Raw genomic sequence first — 26820 nt, forward strand, 5'->3', positions numbered from 1 at the left:
CAGGGGCCTCCACCAAATGAGGCAAGGCAGGTGGCTATGAAAGAGGGCCTCTTCAGAAGTGCCTTCCAACCTGTGAAATGCCCTCATTGGAGAGGCTCGGCAGGCAAGTTGAGTATGAACTTTTAGGCACTGACTGAGTCAAGGCCTTTATTCTCCTAGGCATTTAAATGACTTTCTGCTCCTTCTTTTTCTTTTCTTTTTTCACTCTGCTTTCTGTTGCTACTAATTTTATTGTGTGATGCATTGTTTTTACTTTGTGGTACTTTCTAATGCTATTGTATTTTAATTTTGAAACTTTTTTTTAATGTACTTGTGAACTGCCAGGAACTAGAAAGAAAGAAAGAAAGAAAGAAAGAAAGAAAGAAAGAAAGAAAGAAAGAAAGAAAGAAAGAAAGAAAGAAAGAAAGAAAGAAAGAAAGAAAGAAAGAAAGAAAGAAAGTGGTATGCACTCGAAATAGGACTGCTGATTTTCTATGCTTCCTGATGTCTCCAGATAAGGAGATAAATCTCAGGGTAAGCAATGCTTGAGGAGGAGAAAGTTTGATTTGATTACTTCGACAACTATGCACAGAGCTCCTATCCACCCCCAACCGGCAGCAGCACTCACTGGCTCAGAACTAAATTGTATGTAGGTGTTACACACAATATTTGTCTAGGAGGTAATACAAGAAATACACATGGTCTGTGTCACAAGCACACACACATACAGTGCTATTTTGCCATTTTTAAACAAGGGCCTGCCTCCTCCGACATTACAAAGACCTACTTTGTTGTCTCAGGCTTGACCTTGATATCTTAGGGAATAGTAAGCTGCTGACCTGGCCACCATAAGTGGAAATAATTTGTCCATCCATAGGAACCACAAGCATGTTCAAGTCTGCTTTAAGATGTGGGGAGGAGAGTTATCTCCTTCAGCTTTTCCAAAAAAAGATGTTCTTACATATGTATATATAAGCCACAGAATCTCCTCCCCCACCCCCGCACAACATGTTAATACTTCTCTCCTGTCCCTCAATAGCCCCATTTTGTGTCTCATGAGTTCACTGTTCTGGGGGGGGGGGATATTTAAGAAAGAGAGGGTAAACACTTCATTGTAGTGATACTGGGCACACACAGCAAGAAGAATAAGAAAGAGTTACACACTTTGGGTTTTTAAAATTGATACAGGTTATTAATCATAGTGTCCTGGTTTAGGGTTGTTAACTATAATGTCCAGTCAATTTTTAACACTAGCGATTGCATTCTGACTTCTGCTGACACTGTTTCTCGTTTTGTGAGGGAAAGCATTCTTCACTTCCTGCCTTGCACAGCTGTCGAGTGTTGACGTGCATCAGTGAATATGTTTCATTACTGATCTGTGTACAGTTTGCTATAGCAGTTAATTAAACTTGTGAAATGGTCTGGAATACTTTTGGAAGGAAAGACATAACAAAGGCATAAAATTATCACGTTTTATTATACACAGTTAAGTGACTTTTAACTACCGACCCCACCCTTTACATTTCCCCTTATTTTCTTCTATTCAAATTTTCCACCTGCCCCAGTTTAATGATTCTTATTCCTGAACACTTTATTCAGAGTCATTTCATGTGACCATTTCGATAAGTTGTCACTATAATCCTGAGCTATCCTTTTTTGGTATGGTGAGTGGTCATGAAGGTACTCCAATGTGATTGCTTAGATCACTACTCGTCATAGCTCATGAAAGATTTGCAGTGTGATTTCACCTGTTGCATGGAACACTGGAAATTGAACATGTGCACAAACTCTGTGAATGTAACTATTTAAAAAAATAGGTACATGATGAAAATTCATGAAGACAGGAATATCAGTAATGATCCTTGTAGACCAAAGAGAGGGAAATAGGTATCCTTCATATATTTTGGTTCATGACTCTTACATTTTTTTAATTATTGACCTTGCAAGATCAAACTGATAAGACTTGCAGTCCAAAACATCTAGAGATCACCAGGTTGCCTGACATTGTTTCAGATGAACAGGAGAGTTTGGACAGAAACCGATGTTACAGGTAATCCACCATTCAAAGTGCAAAATCTTTAAGGGCTGAATATGTGCAAATGTCAGAGCAGGATTGTCTCTCACATTCCAGAGTCTGCCATTTATCTCATTTTGTTTTGTGAATGGTGCACAAGCCTGGGATTCCTTTGACATCTGATTTCTCAGAAGTGAAAAACCACCTCATTCACAGCTCTCCAACACCAACATGCTTTTACCTTGTAACAGTGGGTTTACTGGAGGCATTCAAGAGAAGCTTAGACAACCACCTGGCAGATATCTTTTGATTTGTATTACTGCATCGAGGTGAGGGTTGGATTTGATGGCCTTATAGGCCCCTTCCAACTTCACTTTTTTATGATTCTGTGATCTATGACATCCATTTCTGCCCTCAATCTCTTATTTCTAATGTAGAATTCCAGGAACTGAGATTTTTTCCCAATTCAGTTAGGTATCTTATTTTGTTTTACAGTTCCTTAATCTAAATTGGCAATTAAGCTACTATATAAACAGATACCTAAAGGGAGCCTCTAAATCTCCCACACTTTTCGCTACAAAGAGGAGAAAAGGAAAAGAGGCAAGTCAGAAAGAAAGAAAGAAAGAAAGAAAGAAAGAATCCAGATAACAGGAGTATTTTCTGTTCTGCAATGATTGCAGTTCTTGTTTTTAGTCTTCTTGGAAGGACACAAGATGGTGAGCATTCTCACAGCTGTGTGACCAAGAATATTAGGTAGCCCTGGATAGAAATGCACCAAATAAGCAAAATTGCAGGTGACGTGGGAGAGGTCCATACAAGTTGGGGAGGAAGAAGCATGAATAATATTATATGAATTACTCCTCATTCTCAGGCCCTCTCTTCATACAGTCTGTGCCTTGATATAAACCTTTCTGGCAGCATGGAGGCAAACAGATGTTTAGAGGCTAAATCCAGTCAGCAACATCTGATACACAGTATATTGAGTTTGCATTTAGGCTCTTGTGTCTTGCATGGGCCATCTGTGTATTATGAATGCTCACATGTTCTGTCATGGTGATTCACTCTCTATAAAAAAATACATCTTATTTTCCTGAGTACATTTTGTATAACCCTGATTGTGATCACAGTCACTGGAGCCTGATGCGTATTATGCAACTATAATGTGAACATGACTCTAACAAAACAAATTAGTATGTCTAGAAAATAGACTTCTCAATTCTGTGCGCTTATTCCACAATGTAAGTCTTACTGACCAGAAAAGAAAAGCATTTCCTGAGTTCCTGAGCAATAAGGAATCCATTTTGAAGAAAACAAGGAATGAGTTGGGATTTTGTACTGCTCAGACTCATGAAGTATTCTGTGGAACCAGAAAGCTGGCAAAATCATTTGTGACATTTTGAGTTCTCCAATGATAAATACCCTCCCTCCTCATGGACTAGGGCAACTCTATTTTTTTAAAATCAGTCTTAAACTAGTTCAAATCTGTACAGTAGATGTGCCAATATGATACCTAAATAATAGCACAGAAACAAAACTCTATATATTTGATGCCTTTTCACAATGACTTCAATGGCTTTTAAAAAACACACAGGTGTTTAGAACAAATTAGATTACAGCCTTTTATTTTAATTTTAGTTTTTACAATATTCCAGCTGAGTGGTCAGTTTGGAAGCCTGTTTACCCAGCCCATGGAATTTGATGAAACCTAGGCCTTCCTGAAGGACTGCAGCCTTAGCATTAATATAACAAGAAGTTATCACGTAAGCATCTCTACAGATCTACTTTATGTTAGTGTCTCTCCAGTAATCTTTCATAACCTGTGTCAGGTAACTGCAGTTAGGGGAAAAAAACCTGGACTTTTTGCATGTTGTACATTCATTATGGTCATTATTATGCCAGAGAAAAACGCGCTTAATAGAAAATTGAACTTTATTTCAGCTTGGAAACAACTTGCCAGATCATCAAATAATGGACAGAGCCTCATTCCAGAAGCTGTTTACTTAATAAATTAAATCTCGAGATTTGGAAACTCCTGCTTTCTCCTGTATTGCTCATGGTTTATTCAGCAGTGCTCAACTTTAGCAAGCATAGTAATCAGGAATTAATATAACACAGAAGGCTAAGTAAGAGTCCAAAGGGGTTGTTTAGATGAAGTGATGGCTATGCATCCTACTTTGCAGACTTCTTCATCCTCAGTTTGCAGACATGAAAGAAGAGTGTTACTTCTAGGTTTCCCCAGCAAACAGCCACAAACAACAATGCACACCCAGAACTCTCCCTTTGCACCAGCCAGGCTCCCTGCTGCCCCTCTTGATTTCTAATATACATAAACTTTACAGTCTGACATTCTACAAAGAAAATCACTGCCTTCCAGAGCTATCTTGATTTCCCAGGATCCCTCATGAGGCCAAAAGTCACTCCTAGAAAATAAAAATAAGCCACAGCTATAGTGAAGGGTTTTATTTTGAAACGATTAAAATGCCCAACTCAAAGTATGCTTTGAGCTGGGCATTATTGACACTGTCTTTGATATCATAAAAGCCCTGCCTCTGACATGCTAGGGTGGTAGCAGTGTCTTCTGGGGTAGAAGGTGTTGATGGGAATTGGGAGTAATGTTCTGCCTGTATTATGCATGCATGTTTCACATAGAGCAGTGTTTCTTAACCTTTTTGAAAGAAACGCCCCCTTGAGCCATTGAGGAAGTTATCATCGCCCCCCTCCCCGCGGTGATGATATCTTTTATTTATTTATTTATTTATTTATTTATTTATTTATTTATTTATTTATTTATTTATTTATTTATTTATTACACTTAAATCCAATGACCCCTGAAAACAAAATTCAATTCCAAGAAAATGAAAGGCCCCAAAAAGTAACATTTAATGATTTAGTTGCAAGCGAATTTTAAGACGCAAAAAGAAATATAAAAAGGGCATAAAAACAAACCGCAATGCAGGAACTAAAAATTTCACGACGAAAATTCTGAAACTAAATTAAGATTGGAGGAAAATATATATTCATGCACACTGTAAAAAGGCTGCAGCCATCTTAACAGGTTTGGCTTGCTCCAGCGCCCCCCTACCGCCCCCCTTCTGCTCCAGTGCCCCCACGCTGCCCCTTTTCGTTCTACCGCCCCCCTGAAAAATGAAATCGCCCCCTGGGGGGCATTATCGCCCAGGTTAAGAACCACTGACATAGAGGATGGAGGTGGTGGCTGCTGTGGCTGTAACCGAAGCTGATGGTGTTGGTGGTGATGTTGTGCCATTTACTCACTGGTTGGTTGATTTGATTTGGCATGTGTGCTTTGCCTCTGTCTGTGTTTCGCATGGTGTGGGTTGCATGGGGTGTGTATGTTTTGTCCATGGAAAGTCCATGGAAAGTGGGGGTGGGTACTTCTTTGGTAAATATCACCAGTTGGCTTTCTACAAAATTGGGCATCTTTTCAAGTTCTGTGAAGGCAAGGATGGGATTTTGGAATTTGCCAAGCAAACAGTTCATCCTGCTTTGAGGCTAGGTGTAGGCTTTATAATGCCATGAGATAGATCCTTGTGTGAGAAGGGAAAATAGGGTGTGTCTGTGCATGCACACACATGTGCATATGTGCCTGTGCTTGGTCACACCCATGAGTTGTAACAAGTGTGTTCCACTCACTGCTTGCTTCCAATGGCACAAACGCATGGGCCCACACACTACTTCTCTCTCCAAGTCTCCTCTGTCCATTCCTGGCCTTCTTACACTAAGGTTCGCAAGCTGAAGTCACAGCGCATTGCAATGCTTTCTTAGATTTCCAAGTGGTAAAGACCAATTTCCAGGTGAGTGTCTCTGGAGAGGGAGAAACTTTTGTGGGTAAAGTGACTTTAAAGCCAAGTAGGCATCCATATTCCCAGTCAGCACCAGGGCCCAGAGGACTGGAGAGAGGGCCAGTGGGTTCATGCTCTTGAACCATTGAGCCATTTGGAGCCCAGAAGAGAGTGCAGGATTTAGCCCTGAAGTCTCAAGGTATATGAAATTGCTGATCTGGCAACACTAGCTGCAGCCCTGAGGCCCAGCAACCCTACCTATTACGACAGCTGGCAACCTGACAAATGTCTGTCTCTTGAACTGCCTATACAAATGTACAGTATACTGTTTTGTTCTTTCCTACGTGTGTTGTGCTAAATCACAAAACAGCAACAAATTGTAAGGAGTGTGCTTTTTAGAAACCAGTCTACAAAGAAATAAATGAGTGTTCAAGATGTTAATTTCTATTTCCCGTTGCATTGTTGCTGCCAAAAGACTGTCATTCTGTTACAGTAGCTAAATATACTCCTATTTTTATATGCTAGAATTTCTCCCTCCCATGAATTTGTTTTCAGATAGCAGTGGGTCTGTTTTCAATTTTACCCCCTTCCTTTTCTCACACTTTTTTTTCCTGAGAAAGAAATTGAGGGCTTCCCCCTCCCAAGATATATTGGATATCTAAAAACTGAGAATTTGCTGGACGAAGCAGAGACTGCCTCCTGTGATAAGAGGAGTTATTGTTGTGAAGAATTCCTTTAAGATTCAATCTTAATCATTTTGCTATTGAAATGGAAGAATAAAGTAATAAGAGGTTTGAATAGACTTGATTAAAAAGAATAATTATTTTGCTTGGGTGAGTTAACTATATAAACTTGTGATGAGTTTGCATTCTTATAGTATTTGCCTATTAGAACAGTTGCAGTCTTCAACAATTACAAGCCTAACTGTTAACAAAGAAGAAGACCCCTTTGTCTCTCAAGATCCCTTCTTTCCATCTTATTCATCAAGGCTGATGGTAAGTTCATGCTACTGTTAAGTGCTAGGTACAATCTGGAACCTAAAATCTCATACTTTGAGGTTGCAACCTGGCCTCATGAAATATGGTAGCCAATGTAACAGAGTCTACCAAAGATTTTTGCAGTCCCACCCTGTGTGAAGCCTTTTGGACTAAGACCTAAACCCTGGAAAAGTTTTTTTTTTCCCCTGTAATACTGCTCTCAAAATCTCCCAGCCAGTCCCATCTCTGTCCTTTTTGGCTAAGGGTTCTGAGAGTAGTACTTCAGAATGTAACCTCTCTACGGTCTGCTTTTTTCCTCACTGGGAGGTGCAAAACTAAGGATGAAATCCTTAGTTGCCACATACATGGGAATGACTTGCATTTCACTATGTGAGATTTACTTCTGAATAGATCTGTATAAAATTGTTCTGCAACACATTAGTGGGCAACACATTAGCTGAGGACAGGATGGTAGTTTAGCACACTTGGTGTGCAGCTATATTAACAAATACTGTAGGAAATGCTTCTAGACTGGGACAGTTTGTTCACTTTATTTTCTGTTAACTATACAATATACAGTCAATGAGGCTCAGCTCCAAGTTTTTCTCTCCAATTCATACTTTTTTCCTTCTCCACTGTGTGGCTTCTCCATTTTTTAGAATCAAATGCATTTGCATCAGTTCAAGTGGTGTGATTGCTTGAGCCAGAATCTGGCTCTCCCAGCTTCTAAGTTTAAGGAGGGGAGACAGAAAGCACAGGAGCACTCATGGGATGTCCGTTCCCCTCGACTGAGCACCTCTTTGTCTCCAAATCAGTTCCCCTGAAAGGCTTGAGGCCAGCAGTAGTGTGCTAGAGCAGCTGGAGATCAAAGGGAAAAAAATAAGCAAGAAATCAGCAAAGAGGGGGAAATTGGCAGCTTGTAAAGGGAGCTCTGTGGAAGCTGTCCTCCTGTAAATCTGGATGGCTGCAGTAGAGCTACCTTAACATGGGGCTAAAAAGTGCACATTGGCAATTTCCTTTGCTCTCTCTGCTGACTCCAGGGTCGTCTATTAAAGCAAATTCACCTGGCTTCCTGGGTACACCTTCACAGCAGATCATGTCTGATTTTTCCTGCTATGTAATTGTTACTCAGTTAGTTATGATTTCCCCCCAAAAAATCAAGTTTACTTCTGAGCAAACATGTTTATAAATTAAATTTAGACCATGCCTTTTCTGTCTCCCTGCCACAAAAAAAAGCCACTCAAAGTGGCTAACAGTAGTGAAGCTGAAATAAAACCAAAATCAACTAAAACATAAAAAACAGTTTTAAATCACAATTTTAAAATATCAATAACAAATAAATAACAATGCCTAACTAATTAAAACTTCTCCAGCAAAAATGCTCCGTGGGCCACATGTTGCCCACCATTTATATAAAGAAACTGATGTTCTTCCACAGTCCTGTTGTTGTTTAGCCGTTTAGTCGCGTCCAACTTCATGACCCCATGGACCAGAGCACGCTAGGCCCTCCTGTCTTCCACTGCCTCCCAGAGTTTAGTCAAATTCATGTTGGTCGCTTCAATGACACTGTCCCACCATCTTGTCCTCTGTCATCCCCTTCTCCTCCTGCCTTCATACTTTCCCAACATCAGAGTCTTTTCCAGGGAGAAAGTCCTAGTCACTCCTAGTCCTAGTCCGGCCCTAAATAAAATAAAAGAGAGGGATTCTAGGCAGCTACTAAGAACCTGACCACTGCCAAATGTGTCTCTGAGGATGGTAGGACTAAGAGAAGGGACTTCATCAACAATCTGAACAACTAGAGAGTAGGAAAATAAAACCCTGCAGATAGTATTGAGCCAAGCTAGTTTTATTGAGCTTTGTAGAGTAGATCATCATTAGTATTTTTAATTATGCTGTTGTACCAAAAGGGTGACACACTTTGTCTAATTCATCTCAGTCCACAGTTTGACTGAAGATACATGAATCACGTGAAATGTCCAAACATTTTTCAGACGCAACCCTTGCATGGCATATTACAGCATTCCTAAAGGGATGTAACGAAGCCACATGTCACTGTAGTTGTATGTCACTAGGGCTATATCCAACATCTTTATGAATGAGCGCACAGTGTGAGCTTATCCTCAGCTGTGCATTAGAATGCTTGGCAAAACCTCATGTACTGTTGAATCCAACAGTACAGCCAAATTAGCAAGCCTGAACCTTCATGGGCTGTATGACCCCATCCAGCATAGGCTGAGTCAGTATTTCCTGATCTGCCTTTTGGTTGACCAGGAGCATTTTTGCCTTGTCTGAATTAGGCTTCAATTTTTTTTCACTCTCATCCACTTCATTACCAGCATTAAACAATGATTTAAAATCAGAACAACTCCCTTGAATTTAAACCGAGTAGGAGGAATCAACTTGGGTGTCCTCAAGGTGTAACTAGGGTGAGATGACTGAAGCTTTGATCTAGGGCACCACCAATATTCAAACACTACAGGAATTTCTGCTGCAGGGACGTGAACCTACATATTGCTTTTCAAGTATAAGTACCCCTGTCAATGATGTATAATTTTTCTAGCCACTCATCTAGAGGTGGAAAAAATTATAAAACAGCCAGGCTTAGTGTGGAACCAATATGGCCATCAAGTGCTCAGACCTTGGCATTACTCCCCATTCCTCTGTCTCTGTCTTTTCCCTACATATAGCAGTCTCAAGTGACCTAAGCTTAACCAATAGGGTGGCAAAGCCTTGGATACCAGAATGGCTAAGTATAGCTCCAGGTGTCATCATTTGGATGTTATACTTGTGCTGCACAATTTCAGCAGTCTTATCTTACTTGCAGTGCATGGGATGCACAGGGACCTTGTTACTTCTAATACTCACACAGAGGATTAGCTGGTCAACGCAGCATTTCATTCTGAAAGCTTCCTTTCACTTTTCTTCTTAACTGCTCTGAAGAACAACAGCCTGACTAGTGTGTATGTGTGTTCAGGTCTGTTATGACAAAAGCAAAGGTTGATGATGTAAAGTGGCCCGGAGTCTTGTGTTGCAGACAACGATCCTCTCTTTGAAGGACTGTCACGGCATCAGGATTCTGAAAGAGATACAACGGAAGTGGTTGCTCAATGGTTTCATGCATTTCATTTTTGCCAGTTTCTACCCTCTTTGGGAATGTGGTTCTTCCAATGGTTTGTAATTATGCATTTATAGAAGTACAGGCAGTTGAAAACAAACTTGGGGTAGGGGAGAGATGAAAAACAGCGCATTAGCACAATGTTTTGGAAATAAGATGATGCTGTCTTGATGAAGTCATTTTAGTGGCTGCAGCCATGGAGTTCTCTGGCCACTTGGTAGACAGCACAATTATGAAGAAATTTGTTTGGTTGTCTGATATATACTCTAACATATTATATGGGAGGAAAGTTGTGAGAGGAATAGTTTAAAAGCACTGTGAAGACAGATAGGATTTGCAGCCTGCTCCTGTATCCATTTACTCAGAAAAAAGTAAGTGGGCTTTGCTTCCAAGTTAAGTGCGCAAAGGGTTTCAGCCTTAATATACAAATGACTTGTCATCACAATCTAAACAGATCGACATTCCTGTGAGATGAAATGATGACAGGTTTCTTGTGGTTATTGTCAGTAAGGAGACCACTTCCTTAAGACTCACGTGTTCTGCATTTTTCTCAGCTGGTCTAGATGTATAACAGCAGGCTAATCTATGTCTGGGGAGCAAAGAGTAAAAGAGAAGAGCTAAATGAGAAGGCATCTCAAGACAGAGCTGAAAGTGATGGCTTATGTCTGAACAAATATATTCTGAACTCCTTAACAGGTGGTCGGCCATTACTGAAAAGAGGCTGCAGACAACACTGGGCTTGTTATGTTCCCATGAAGACAGAGAAAGAACAAGGAATGGTAGAGATTGGCTTTCAAGCTCTTTCAGTTCTCAATCATCCCAGAGTGCAGGACATGCAACAATGGGCTTAAGTTAAAGGAAGCCAGATGTTGGCTGAATATCAGGAAAAACTTCCTAACTGTTAGAGCAGTACGACAGTGGAACCTTGGGAGTTGGCGAGTGCTCAAACACTGGAGGCATTCAAGAGAAACTTAGATAATCACCTGGCAGATATCCTTTGATTGTATTCCTGCATTGAGCAGAGGGTTGGACTTGATGGCCTTGTAGGGCCCTTCCAACTTCACTTTTCTATGATTCTATGATAACAGGCTATAACACTGAATTTGCTGAACCCTAGCAGCAGACCAGACCTGTATGCTAACCTCTGCTAGGGAGGAAGGAGCTTGGCCAACCTCTTTCCTCTCAGTACCACAGCTCTGCTCTGCTCTTTGCCTGAGTTGACCTGACAGCTAATGTCTGGGGGCGGGGTGGGGACCAAGGCTGTTCCTCAAAAGGCCAAAGCAGCAGCCACAATAGAAATTTCAATGGACGTGTGTGTTTTACTTTTAAAAATGCTTTTTATCTTCAGTAGTGTTTTATCAGTTTGTTGTTTTAATAATATGTTTAATTTGTTTTTAATATTCTGATTTGCTGTAATTTTCTGTAGGTAGGTAGGTAGGTAGGTAGGTAGGTAGGTAGGTAGGTAGGTAGGTAGGTAGGTAGGTAGGTAGGTAGGAAGGAAGGAAGGAAGGAAGGAAGGAAGGAAGGAAGGAAGGAAGGAAGGAAGGAAGGAAGGAAGGATTTGTTTTGGAAGATATTGCCACTTATTTTCCTAACACTTATTGGTACATTCACCTTTGGATTCCACTTCCTTCTAAGCATTGGTGCCCTTACCCCTACCCTATCTACAGTCCTGATTCCAGCCCAACTCTGCATGACATATACTAACAGAATAAATGTTAGCAAACAGTGGCCCTAACCAAGCATCACAGAATATAATGTTCCTCTTGCCCTTCATTTCCTTCCATCTTACCTAACCTTGGAACTTCAGTTGCTGCTGGTTTGGGGATGATTTTTTTAAAAAAAGAAATGTTTTCATTGCAAATATACTTTCTGTCTACTTTTATTATGATTTTAATGTTGTGAACAACCTTGGAATTGTTATATTAAACCCTGGGTTAAAAATAATACAGCACAGTCCTAAACAGATTGTAGAATCCATAGAATTCAGTGGAATCTACTGTAGAAGATTAAATAAATAAATAAATAAATAAATAAATAAATAAATAAATAAATAAATAAATAAATAAATAATTTTTTATATGGGGGAGTGGGAATGCTGATGGACTAGTACCCTTAATCTGAGTTCCAGGGACACCCCCATGCACACACATACATCTCCCATGATGTAAAATAATGTCTAGGGCAAAATGCCAGGAAATGAGGCCCTGTACATCTTTTCAATGACTATTGTTCTGCTTTCCTCTTAGCCACTGGATAATAAGTAGCTTTCAGAGAAGCATTAAGCAGATTTGCCCTCCAGGTTTTGCATTCCAGTAGAGTGACAGTTATTTTCATAAACAGAAGGGTGGAGTAGAGGGGGGAAGGAAACCACACAATCCAAAAGGAGATATACAGACACTGGCTAGCCAAACTGCTTATTACTGCAGAATCTTGATCCAGATGGGAAAATACACAGTTTTTAATATCTTCAAATGTCACGGCATTATTATTTATATCAGTGTGCAACATATTGGTCTTTATTAACAAGCAACCAACAACATCAAAATTCCAGGAGCTAATGCCTGCACCCTTATGGTTCTAAAACCATGATTTCTACTTTGATGATAGTCCATGCAACATTTGTTATCTACATCTGATCTCCAGGATTAATAACAATAATGATGATGATGATGATGATACAGCATGAAACCCAGACTTAACAAAACAAAAATACAGAACACAGCATTTTACAGACTTTACGTAAACATAATGTGACAATGCAGTTTCTTTCATTCTCTGCTATGACAGTTAATTCCAGACCAGGAAAACTGTCAAAAATGTTTAGTTCTGCTTGGGTTGAGTTAATTACAGGCCCCGAGGCAGTGCTGACTTTTTCCCCCGCTAATGGCACTGTGCTACAGGTAAAAATCCATTTGCAAGAATGTTTTCATAGCTACAGATCTAATTTACTGAATATCAAATATTTATGCCATTGCAATTAAAGTGACAGCGTTCCAGCCCCCTCTCCCTCCGCCCCAACCGTACAAGCTTGAGCTTTTTAATAGAATTTATTATACAGTAAACATTTGGTGAAAAGTTTTTGCTACAGCTTATAATGTGAAAGCTTTGAATATTTTATTGATTTTATTCTTTTGCCTTCCGTTCCTTTAAGCACTGCAACATGATGAAGTTCTGCGCAGTGCATGTTGCGCAAGGACCCTTTTGGTCCTGTCACTGCCTTGGAAGCTATGTTATCTCTGCAACCGTTACGTTGATTAGGGTTGTGGGGGGGACACCAAGAAGGGCCTGAAATGTCAAACAGCATTTAGTGATTCCAGGAAAAGAGAGGAAGACAAGGAGGAAACAGAAATACAAACAATAATGCACATACCCCTCGTCTCATTAGGAAAAAGGCCAGGGAACAGGCTTTACACAATTATGATCCAGCAAAGGTAATGGGTGTGTACTGCAAAGAGCTGGGCTTGTAGGCATACATCTCCAATCAGACTAGAATCTCATGTACCAGTGAAGGAAGCATACAAATCATTTCTATAACTAGATAATCATATATACAGCAAAGATGGGACATTTATGATCTTTCAGATGTTGTTGGAGGATAATTTCATTCAGCCATAGTTGACACAACCAGTGGGAAGGAGTGATAGCTCAAAATCCAGTTCTCCATCCTCTATTTTTTAGTTACAGTGGTGCCTTGCTAGATGATGATAATCCATTCCACTGATATAGCTGTTTAGCGAAATCATTGTCTAGTGAAAAGCATTTCCCAATTGGAATGCATTGAAACCTGTTTAATGCGTTCCAATGGGGAAGAATCATCGTTGTCTAGCGAAGATCGGCCATAGGAAAGCCGCTTTGTGAACCACCGATCAGCTGTTTAAATTGCTGTCTCGCGATGCTTAGGTGACGAAAACACCTGTTTTGCTAAGGCGGAGGAAGCTGTCAAAATCGTTGTCTAGCGAAAATCGGTTTGCGAAGCAGGAACCAAACATTGTCCAGTAATATTCCCCCATAGGAATCACTGTTTTGCGAATCGCTATAGCAATCGCAAAAAGTCAATGTCTAGCGAAAAAACTGTCATGTGGGGTAACTGTCTAGCGAGGCACCACTGTACTTATTTGTTGTTGTGCGCTGTCAAGTCAGAACCAACTTATAGCAACCCTAGTAGTGCTTTCAAGGTAAGTTAGATACTTAAGGAGTGGTTTTACTAGTTCCATCACACATACCCCAGTGAGTTTCCATGCCTGAGTGGGGATTTGAACCCTGGTCTCTCACTTTATCCACTACCCCACACTAGGTATCTACAGTTACTTATTAGTTACACACATATCCTGCCTTTACTCCAAAGAACTTAGGTTAGTACACGTAACTCCTTTCCCCCCTCTGCTTGTCCCTTTGCTTCATCTTCACATGAGAGAGACTGACCTGATACCACCCATTTCACTGAATAGTCAAAAAGGATTTCACATCTTAGCCTGTTTTTCAACCGTGATGCCACATTGGCTCTCAACAATCAAGGACCATTTGTCAGCTTTTTCGTGTACCTGAAATTCAGCTGCTTTGCTTCAGGGGCGAGGCATCTTATGTTCTAGCAATGGATGGGATGTTGCACTTGGAACCGCTACCATTTTGTTTTTCCTAGGAAGCCCTGTTCTGAGGTGCTTTTTGAATGTGGAGAACTATTTTTTAAAAAAACAGCCTTCTTTGACAATCGCTCACTGCTATTGTTGCACTGAAAAATTCATTGTCTATGATAAATGTGTACCTTTACCGATTGGGAGAGCATTCATTGAGACATGTAGTGCTGAATGCATTCCCAGGGAAAAGGCAGTGGTCGAAGCTGACTTGATAAAAATATAAAACCACACTATGATATTGCACTTGATCATCTTTTAATATGTTTGCTATTCAGAAAAATATATTTTATGGCATTTAACAATTATTCACACACCACCTTATAAGGTTTGTTATGCAGCTTATACAATCCTATATTTTGGCTTATATTTCTTTCATATTCTGTTTATGACCGTGGCCAAAAAAAGGTTGAGAATGGCTGTTTTAAGCTATGGATTTCATTTCTTTCTTCTAGTAAAGTTGATTTGGAAAAATCCCAAGGATTTCAAAGTTTTGAGGCAGAGGGGAGCGGAACATCAGTGAATAACAGTAGAGCCCTATACATATCTAATCTGAAATAACCACCTGTAATTACTCTCAGGTAAAAGTGTTGAGTAAAGAATCAGTGGAGTTGTATTCTCGAAGGCTTTCACGGCAGGGATCTGATGGTTGTTGTGGGTTTTTCGGGTTCTTTTGGCCATGTTCAGAACATGGCCAAAGAACCTGAAAAACCCACAACAACCAATCAGTGGAATTATCAGGAGAATCAATGGTGAGGAGCCAACACAATTTCTGGGCCAAATTAGTAAAGCAAGTTTATAAAGCCTTGACTGAATTATTGTTTCTTCCTAGTCCTAAACTAGATTACCTGAAATGGTGGCAGATACACACAAAACCAGAAACATAATCCTCTGAATTATAGCTTATGAGCTCCCCTCTCACAGTTATTTTTTACATTAATTGCCAGCAGGATTGCCTTTAGCAAGACTATGTTGAAGCTGTGAAGATTGAAAAAAAATTATTTTCTTCACCCTGCCACCAAGATATATCGCAGAGAGATAACTCAGACTAATATCACAGAAATTGGCGGGCTCAATGTGGCTTTGGCTTTTGTAGGATATAAGAGCAGTATTCCTGCCACCTCCTCATTAAAGTAATGGGAGGAAAATTACCCGTCTTTATTTGTTAGCCTGCTATTTACATAGATGAACAGGGCCAATAAAAAGTATGATAAGGTTACATTTATTTTATGCCACTTTGGGGATAAAAAACTGATTACAATGTTGGCAACCCTGTTTCTTTGCCAGTTTTATAGTGTCATATTTTTATTCACATGAATACACAATATGTATCTCTTTCTGTTACTCATATGTTCAAGTAAACTACAAAAGGTCACGCCACAAAAAATTAATCACTGAAGTGCCTAAAGGACAGATCTTTGTCATTTTTGCTCTTACTGAATAGAGGACCATCCCTACCGTTTGGCAGCTTTCATTTTGGGTTCACAAAAGGCCAGCAAATAGGTGATTTTTTTAAAAAAAGGAATTTTATTGCTATATTTTTATTGCCACGTGAGTTGGGAGGACCTTATATAATTTATAACTTCATTGATGTTGGACGTGACTCACTTGAACAGGATGGCATGCATCTTGAAAGAGAAGGGATAATTCATTGTTGTGGGTTTTTCGTGCTCTTTGGCTGTGTTCTGAAGGTTGTTCTTCCTAATGTTTCACCAGTCTCTGTGGCCGGCATCTTCAGAGGACAGCACTCTGTGCTCACCAGCACAGAGTTCTGTCCTCTGAAGATGCCGACCACAGAGACTGGTGAAACGTTAGGAAGAACAACCTTCAGAACATGGCCAAAGAGCCCGAAAAACCCAGAACAACCATTAGATCTCGCAAATACAAGGGATAATTCACTTGTCCACCTTGGGCACCCAAAGGTGTTGGGATGACCTGCTGACTGAATTTTCCATTCTTACCCAGTGATTACTGCCTACACACGTAATGGTTCATAATGTAGGTAGAGCTTGGAACCATTACTTTTCTGCACAACATTTCCCAGAACCCTCCAGCCAGGCTGGTTGGAATATTGTGGGAACTCTTGTCCAAACCACTAATTTAACAAACTCCGGATGTAACATCTGTATCAAGGCAGAGAGATAGCAGGCCTGTGCCTGGATGATTATCAAATCACAGGTCCACTGCAACCACACAATGAACATGGACAAGGCTGTCGAAATTCTGCCAGTGGTACTGTGTAGAATAGAAGGCAGATGTCAAGAGAAATATGATGGCCAGAAGCATAGCCAGGAGCAGATCAGGAATCCAAAGATAAAGGAGGAGTAGAAACTAACCAGGGGCATAAAACACCACAATTAGAATCCATAGAAAAAAATTCTTCATTTTGATTCTATATTCTTTTCTCTGCAAAAATGCTAGGACACATTACTTGTGCTTCATAACTACGCTTATGCGCTTCCCCGTTCACAGTTATTTTTTATTAGTTATTATTCCACAACTTTGAAAGGTTACTTTTTTTGGATCACAACACCCAGAATCCCCAGTTATCATACTGGCTGGGGATTCTGGCAGTTGTAGTCCCAAAAAGTAACTTTTCCAAGCTCTAATTTCTGCATGCCTTTCTTGTGTCAGTATGCTGGGGCATGAGCAGTTCTCTCCAGATCCTTGACCAGTAGGAGTCCTTTGAAAATCACCTTAAGTCTGGTTGCTAAACAAACCCAGTCCCAGATAATGGGTTATACTGACATTTGCTCCAGACTAACACAAACATTTCCAGCCTGATTTCAATGGAGCAGCAGAGTCACCCTGTGGCAATGGATAATAATAAAGGATCTCTACATGAGCAAATCTCCAGGCAAACAGAAAACTTTTAAAACTTGATTTTGCTCTTTGAAAACAGGCAGGGGAATATGACATTTCAAAATGTATTTAAAAAATGGATTCACCTCTTCCTTTTCAGGAGACAAACAGCAACAGTCCGATAGCAACAGCAATTTAGTAAAAAGAGAAAGAACATGGGGTTGTCACCCTGAATTGTTTTCATTGGTGAGTGTGGATATATATATGGATTTCTCCAGCATAGATTTCCCCTCCTTCCTTTTGCAACAAGAGTTGCTATCATAGTTGCTAATACAGTACTAAACTCAGTGCTCCTATGCTGTTCTGCTGAAAAGCCTGGAGGCAAAACAGGCCTCTTGAAAAATAAAAGCAATGTACAGTAACAGCATGCTGGACCAAGTAGATAAAAAGAGAGCCCAGTAAGCATTGAATAAGCTCACCAGCTGCTATAAAGAAGCAGCAGTACCATTTCAAAGAGACAGTCCTCTGTTTGGAATGCTGTTAGTGGACAAGCCTTCTTTTGAATGTGTCCTCCATCTGAAATATTATTCCATCCAATTTAAAGATCAAGAACCACAAGCAGGGAGATCAGAGACTGGAAGCAGCTGGTCCAAAGTTAGCAGCACCTAGCCAGCAGACTCACTGACACACAGGTCACCTGGTCATACTGCACTTTAGTGAGATGCATTGTAATTCTCTTTGAATTTAAAAAATGCTGTTTAATTTTGCATCTGTACATCCAAATTAGCAAATGCAGCTAAAGAAGGAATGAGTGTAGTAGTAGCACAATCTCTTTTTAGATGTTGGTAGGAAAATACATATTTGAGGCACTTTGAGAGGAATTGTGCCTTAGGATATTGGATGTACTGTACAAAAAATTTTTTTCTTGCAGTGTTTTTCAATTTAAAAGCCTCTTTACAGGGGAGAAGGAAGCCAGCCCCATTCTGAAACTGACCAGATAAGGTTGTAAATCTGACTTGATTGGTTCTCTTAATAACTTGGGTTGGGAAGCTGACAGATGCCAGGCATATCCAGAGTGAATCAACCAGGCTTAGAGCTTGAATCATAAGAGTTCTTACTGGAAAGATATCTTAGCTGCAATCTTGTTGCCCTGTGTTATAGACATTCTTTTCAACAACAACAACATTTTAAAAAAACCCAGCAGTTCCACTACTCCAAAAACATTGATGGGAGGAGAGGTAAAATGGTTCAAATATGTCATGTAGAAGCACCCATGTCAGAATGTTAGGAGGACAGTTCATGCAGTGACTGCAGTCAAGGCAAGGAAAGAAGAGGGCACCACAGTGACCACATGCTTCCCTTCTGGACAGAACATAGCAAGATACAAATCTCCAATAAAACTCCCAGACTCCCGCAGAGTAACTAGTCAACTGGAAATCCATTTATATGTAACAGGAGAAGAACAATGGTTGCAACGGTTAGGGGCCCTCTTTCTGGAAGCACACAAGCATCCAATAAACCTTGATTGTGCACGATCTCTTTGAACATATGCTAGCATAGCGAGATCATGGCATTGCAATGTGTTGAGATGTCTTCTCAAATTTCCATGTTGGCTAAACTTGTCTTCATCAGAAATGTCACTGCAGGAGAGCCATGTTTCAGCAAAACAAAAAATTACACATGCCTATTCCATAAATCATTAATATGAGAGAACTAGGAATCTGAGTAGACATTATCAACATGTGACCAACGGGGATTGGGTAGAGAGTTTCAAAATAGCCTTATCCTTCAAATATAACTCTGGAAGATAAGAGGTTTCTAATTCCATTAATACTGGGGAGGTAGCTCATCCTATAAAAGATGCTCTCAAGCATTTGACAGGTTCTCTGAACAGTAGGGCACTAGTTCAAATCTTGTATAAAGAAAAAGAACCATAAAATGAAAGAGCTGGGTCCCCGAAATTGTCCATGAATATTTTGCACCTGGAAAGTAGACCACACAGATTGTATAGTCACACTCTTCCCTTCTATGCTGAGATGTACAAATTTCTGTTTAAATTACAGACGTACTTCCTAAAGGTGCAGCCATACATATAAATCAGCATATGAAAGTTTTATACAGACTTGTGTCCTTTTTTGGTGATGCATCCCCTTCCCTCACACTCTCTCTCTCTCTTTTTCTCTCTTGAGAAACTTCTCTTTTTTGTTTCATTAGCTTAAAAGAGGTATGCTGAAAGAGAAGGATAACATTTCAGGGTGCTTGATGCTCCAGTGTTATAATTCCAGGGGGGGGGGAAGCAAATATTTTACTGAAGAAAAATTGTTGTATTTTGGTCAAGTTGACCAAACTGGTGAAAAGCTACCCCATGCACCAGGAGCGCCATCAGTTTCTGTTAACTTCATTCTCACCCTCAAACCAATTATGAGATGTTTTTAACATACAACAAGGTTTAGGTTTAGGTAAAGATAAAGGTTCCCCTTGACAATTTTTGACCAGTCGTGTTCGACTCTAGGGGGCGGTGCTCATCCCCGTTTCCAAGCCATGGAGCCAGCGTTTTGTCCGAAGACAATCTTCCGTGGTCACATGGCCAGTGCGACTTAGACACGGAACGCTGTTACCTTCCCACTGAGGTGGTCCCTATTAATCTACTTGCATTTGCATGCTTTCGAACCGCTAGGTTGGCGGAAGCTGGGACGAGCGACGGGCGCTCACTCCGTCATGTGGATTCAATCTTACGACTGCTGGTCTTCTGACTCTGCAGCACAGGCTTCTGTGGTTTAGCCCACAGCGCCACCACGCCCCAGAGGTTTAGGTTTACCAGCTCCCATATTGGATTGTTACACAAATAGTTGCCAGCCTGCCACTGCTTTGATACATCATTACATCCAGACTGCCAAAGATGTCTAGTTAACACAGAAGAGGAACTAAACTCTTGTGGAATAGTAACATCTACTGTACTTTTAAATCTAAAAAAGAGGATTTCTAATCTCATTGTTCATCCTCATTAAAAAATGTTAGAGTGCGATCAGATGACAAGAAGGGTTTGCATATGGTTACATTTGAAAATGTTTTCTGGGAGCAATCTCCCTTAAAGCAACCCTTCCATGTATGGAGAGATTGTTCTAGCCTGACCCCAGAAAACGGTAGCCTTGCTACTGAACCAAAACCATCTAGTATAGGTATGGATCAGGGTCAGGCTGATTCTTAATACATTGTGAACACCAGGAAATAGCTCATACTGGATCATGCCACAAGCAGTTCTAAATGGAAGCTATTTCCAATCTGATTGTACCCTATGTAGCTTAAGCCAGCATCCTAGGGAAGTTTGCAAAAGGTTTGTCAACTTGCCATGACCTATTGACGATGTAGCAGTTGTGCAGTTAGGCTTATGACCAGCCATGCATGCAATGGGAACACATCCCAGCACCTTGTCAATTAGCTATAGTTAGCTGCATTAACTTATGTAAACTGAAAGGTTTCTGACCATAGTATGAAGCATAATAAATCCCAGAAGCATACCACAAAAATATTATTAGACCAGAAAAGTTTTTCTTCTGAAAGAATTGAATAGGAATTATATTTCATATATTGTAAGCTTGAGGAAGACTGGAGTCTTGAAAGCAGCTCAGAATGGCATTAAACAAACATACATAATACACAAAAAGCAATATAAAATTTATTCTCACTAATACATTGTTGTAATATAATGAATTTAGATGCTTAGAGATTACAAGAAAGGACAAGATATTTTGAATTACAAAGCAACTTAAATCCTGGCTCCTCAAAATAACTCACTTCCTCTGACTTCACCAAGATAAAGTCTTTCAGACATGCTGGTCCATATAAGCAAGGAAAGAATTACAAACTGTTATGTCCAGATGTAGAAAACCCCATAATTGTCAAAGTTTCTTTTGGGGCCACAGTTAAAAACAAACTTTATTTTTATGTTCTCACTAACAGTGGCTCCAACTAATGAACAGGAGGACCTCTTACCTAAAAAAAATAAATTAAAAACTGTAGGGGTGAGACCCAACCTCTGTTCTGGTTATAAATAATCTCTCTCTAACTATATAGAAGCTACCCAACAGGATCTACCATTTCAGTGTGGGACTTTAAGGATGCTTGAATTCAAAAATCTGGCCTATAAATTCAACTGAATGCATGAATCTGACAGAAGTAGGACACTTAAGCATTCATACCTCTGGGACAAACCATCTTCTACAGCTATGTAAGAGTCACTAGACTTTCAGTCTGGCACTTAATGCAGGTGTCCAAGACTGGCTTTAATGACATACTGACTGTCTTGCTCTCATGTCTTATGACTTAAATATCACAGTCACCAACCATAACGCTGCATTTTCAGCATCTTCAACACATCAGGAACAGAAGAAGCTGCCTTATACTGTGTTAGATCATTGATCTCTCTAGACCACTATCGGCAGCACTGACAGACATCAGTCCACCTATCCCAGGACGTCACACAAGACTCGTTCTCTGCCTTCCTGAAGAGGCCAAGGATGGAATTTGTGGTGTTTTGTTTTGTTTGCGTGCAAAGCATGCATTATAAACTGAGCTATGGATTTCTTCCCTGAATCTAATTTATCACACATTTACCATATTTTTCCATATATGAGACACTACTTTTTCCTAAAATTGTTAGACTAAAAATTGAGGCTCATCTTATACAGGGAAGGAAGCTGAGGAGAGAACAAAACAGCCCATATCTTGCCTCCGCAAACAGGCTTCCTTCAATCACGAGGCTTAGCTTCCTACAGTCAGGAGACTTAATTTCCTCCAATCACAAGCCTTATGTAACTGACATCTGCTGATGCTGAACAAACCAATTGGAACACATCTTATTGGAGGTGGAACATGTAGGCAGTGCTCAGAAGCATTTTGAGCCCAGAGGCTGGATAACGTTAAAGTGTGATGCATAATATGCCAGTACTGGTATGTAAATATTACCTAATTATTAAATAAAAATGTCTTCTGTTTTATGTTTTAAATATTGATTTCTTAATTTTGGGTTAGAAAAGTGGGGGTGGCTTATACATGGGACGTCTTATACACAGAAAAGTACGGTAAATTCCAGAAATCCAGCATAAATAGCCATTGATGCACTATCTACTTAAGGACCGATCTAATTATGCTGAATAGGAGATTCTGTCACATCAGAGCAGCGGTATAGACATTTTCACCTGCACTTCCTATTCTGAGGCTTACTATGGGCCTGCTCCTTTTTAAGTCCACAACTCCCCAATCTCCCAGCCGGCAAAGTCAGTTTGAGGATTAAAAACAAAAAACAACCCTAATTCTGGGATTTCCTAATCTTCTGATATCCAGTGATAATTGGCTGTTACATAAAACTTTTAAAAAAACTTTTATGTGTAATAGCTAATTAAAATTGAGCAGGTTGGCATAGGAAGATGTGGCTTCCTGAACTTGTGGCAACTGCAAACAATGTGCTCATCAAGTAGTTCTCGTTTGTGGGTTTCAGCATGAACACAGGTGATCCATGACCTGTGCTCACAGAGAAGCAAGCAGATAACCGCTTCGGTGCACATACAATCACCTTGAGCGCATTAACTCACATTACATCATGCTGGAATGATTGTGTGAATTGGGCCCGACAACACTTACTGATGTGAGCCTGGGGCAGAAAATGTCACATGGGAGGAGAGGAGATTAATGCAAGCACACTTTCATACATTGCCTTAAACCAGGAAACAGCCATCTGGTGGCAACTGGGACTGAGCTGAGCCCCCTGAAGCAATTTTATCTGGCCTCAAATATTAATCAAGATGTGATAAGAGAAAATGCTGCCCACAGTTTCACTAATGAGGGGGAAAATGTTTTCCAAAACTGTAAGAGATAGGAGAAATAGACGGTTGGAGTGTTACATATCTCTTTGGCTTTTGTATGCAGTCCTTCATTTACACACAAGTGGACACGTTTTGTAGGTATGAGGGTTTTAATACTAGACTGTCACAATTTAGTTGTGGACTCTGGCAACTTGTGATGGAATCAAGCTGTACTATCAAATATACTTACAATCCCAGAACCCCAGAATTGTGCCCCAAAGTGGCCTCCCGGAGAACGATCTTGACCATCACTGCTTTAAATGTTGCCTGCAAATATTATTCACACTCTAGAACTGCAAGGCTGAAAAAAATCTCTCATCACATTCCATCCTAACTCCGAGAGTCTCATGTGTTTTGAAACAGATACCCAAGTCAGTCTTGCCCCTGGTGATTCAAGGCTGACGCAGCCAGTATTTATCTCAATTAATTTAACCCTAAGGCCTGTGTAAGTGACAAACTGATACTTACCACTGCATGCATATAGTGCCAGCTCATATCATAAGGAACTATTGAAAACAATTTACCACAGGGATTTCAAGTATGTACAACTGGGCTCCAAATTTCCTCCTACTGTGTTCTGTAATAATTGCACTGCTTCATCTGATGCCTATTTAGAAAGCTCCCCTAGAGGACCTCCCTGAGCCTGCACAAGATGGCATCCCCAACATGAAGGAATCTGGAACCATTTCAGTCCAGTGTTTATCATATTGCTCAGATTCTGGACAGGCTGGAGCTGGCTAGAGCAAAATATAATATTGTGATAGGCCTTGCATTATTAATTCCCAGTTTGCAATAGAAATATTTGACTGTGTGGATCACAGCAAGCTATGGCAAGTCCTTAAAAAATGGAAGTGCCTGATCACCTTATCTATCTCCTGAGAAACCTATACGTGGGACAGGAAGCAACAGTTAGAACTGGATATGGAATAACTGATTGGTTCAAAATTGGGAAAGGAGTATGACAAGGCTGTATATTGACCCCCAGCTTATTTAACTTATATGCAGAATACATCAAGCGAAAGGCTGGACTGAAGGAATCCCAAGCCGGAATTAAGATTGCTGGAAGAAATATCAACGATCTCCAATATGCAGATGATACCACTCTGATGGCAGAAAGTGAAGAGGAATTAAAGAACCTCGTAATGAGGGTGAAAGAGGAGAGTGCAAAAAACAGTCTGAAGCTCAACATCAAAAAAACTAAGATCATGGCCACTGGTCCCATCACCTCCTGGCATATAGAAGGGGAGGATATGGAGACAGTGACAGATTTTACCTTCTTGGGCTCCATGATCACTGCAGATGGTGACAGCAGCCATAAAATTAAGACAGCTGCTTCTAGGGAGGAAAGCAATGATAAACCTAGACAGCATCTTGAAAAGCAGAGACATCACCTTGCCAACAAAGGTCTGAATATTCAAAGTTATGGTTTTCCCTGTAGTGATGTATGGAAGTGAGAGCTGGACCATAAAGAAAGCTGACCGCCGAAGAATTGATGCCTTTGAATTGTGGTACTGGAGGAGGCTCTTGAGAGACCCCTGGACTGCAGGGAGAACATACCTATCCATTTTGAAGGAAATCAACCCCGAGTGCTCACTGGAAGGACAGATCCTGAAACGGAGGCTCCAATACTTTGGTCATCTCATGAGAAGAGAAGACTCCCTGGAAAAGATCCTGATGTTAGGAAAGTGTGAAGGCAGGAGGAGAAGGGGATGACAGAGGATGAGATGGTTGGACAGTGTCATTGAAGCAACCAACATGAATTTGACCCAACTCCGAGAGGCCGAATCAACCCTGGCGATCAATGGGGTGACAGATGTCGCAGCCAGATCGCACTCACATCCAACTCCGAGAGGCAGTGGAAGAGAGGAGAGCCTGGCGTGCTCTGGTCCATAGGGTCACGAAGACTCGGTCACGACTAAATGACTAAACAACAACAAAAATGTATTTGTTTTATGTATTTATCTTTGTATAATAAAACTTACTTTTTAATAAAGTGTTTCTGTTTAAAAAGGTTTAGCACACATTGTTTGTCCTCTCTGAAAGTGCCATGTCTTGGATTATTACTTTTTTCTGTCACTACTCATATTACGGTCAAAGTAGACAAGCCGCACAAGTAGAGAGACTGTGGGTCCATGCCCTGACAGTGAACAGCTTTCTTCACCACCACCACCCATACTCTATCAAGTTTAATCTGTGGACGATGGTCAAGGTAGTCAACCACGCTTCATCAGAGGCAGGACCAGACCAGGAAATGTCACCCCTCTCCCAGATTTGTAGCAGGTGCTTGATGTAATGATTAAGGTGTTAGGATTCTGGCAGCTGACGTCCAAAAGAGAAACCTTCCCCAGCTCTGGGACTACATGGTTGCACTTTCATGCAGATAGAGGAAGAGGACATATATAAATATGGCTTCTTGCAAAAATGTAGAATAAAAATGAGTCACATACTCTTTGAGAGTTAATGCTGGCAATGAATCCTTCTTGCTTGGGTGAAGTGACCCTTTAGACTTTCTATTTTTATAAGCAAGATTGTCAAGCCCCTTTCAGTACATATACACGCAGGTAAACACAACCAATAATTTAGGAATGCATGTTGATGACTCTTCTTTATGGGACCCCTAAATTTCAGAGCTGTTTCTAGAGCTGGGGATTTCATAATTGCTCACATCCTGGCCCAATACATTTGCCTACTTATACAGGCACAAGAATGTCTCTCCTGTCCGCAGAAACATCTTTAATCCATTGAAAAGGGAAGGGGAAAATCAGAAGAGCACATCACGCTACGTCCCTGGTCTCATAGCTATTTTTTCTTCCTCAGCCACTTTTGGAATCAGTCTTTCCTCCAGTGACCTCAGATTGTCTCTCCTCCTCTCACATCAGTCTCACAACAACCAGTCTATGGTCACTCATGACTTCCACAACTCAGTGGGGACTTGAATCTGGATTCTTCAAGCCCCTTCCTAACATTCTAACACAGAGGTGAGGAAACTACAACTCTACAGATGTTGTTGGGCAGAATCTCCTTGCATTTTTCATTCATGTCTATTCTGACTAGGGCTGATAGGGCCTGCAGTGCAACAACATCTGGAAGGCTACATTCTTCTATCCACGACATTGCAGTCTGCTACCAGTGAATTAAGGAACAAGAGCGGTATTTCATCAGAAGAATGACATGGTACCCAAAGAGCCAGATTTTTCTTCCACCAAGGCCTTTGCAAATGGATGTGTTAGGTGGTTAGCAGTTCCAGAAAGTCCTGGTTAGCTACCATCATTGCTCTAGCAGATAGGTTCCCTTTACCACTGGCTCATTTTCATTAATGTTTAATGTTTCCTCCTTCTCTTCCTTGAAGTAAATTGGCTTACTTGTTCCTCTCAAGGATAAAGACTGTGCTTACTTACCTGTAACAACTCCTAAGTGCCCACTCAATTTTTGTCTTCTCTGTGATGCCACTCATCCCCTCCCCAACAAAGCAGCAAAGGACTGAGCTGCTGAGATAAGAGGAAAGATCATTGGTTAAGTCCTCCCCTCAGGTGAACAGTGGATGTAACAGAAAGCGATGCAGCACTGCTATTTTAACAGCACAAAAGCTCAGGGGAGTTTGCCTGAGGTCTGACTGTGCTCTGGGAGGCAGGCTGAGT

At 40.6% G+C, this 26820-nt stretch overlaps 1 long non-coding RNA gene across 2 annotated transcripts in view; it reads right to left on the minus strand.

Moving 5' to 3' along the window:
* Window positions 1–4730: 4730 nt before the first annotated feature.
* Window positions 4731–26820, minus strand: part of LOC110073342 (uncharacterized) — an 80191-nt gene continuing 58101 nt past the window's right edge. Inside the window, exons 4-5 of one of the 2 annotated variants that reach the window (XR_013545063.1) lie at window positions 9636–9846; window positions 4731–7628 (exon numbers count right to left, since the gene is read on the minus strand). This is a non-coding gene — a long non-coding RNA (uncharacterized LOC110073342). Of the gene's footprint in view, window positions 9847–26820 lie in introns of both variants that reach the window. The other variant, XR_002299563.3, reaches the window with a different exon arrangement.

This window comes from Pogona vitticeps, chromosome 4, assembly GCF_051106095.1.
Source record: "Pogona vitticeps strain Pit_001003342236 chromosome 4, PviZW2.1, whole genome shotgun sequence".
In the NCBI taxonomy this organism is placed as follows: Eukaryota; Metazoa; Chordata; class Lepidosauria; order Squamata; family Agamidae; genus Pogona; species Pogona vitticeps.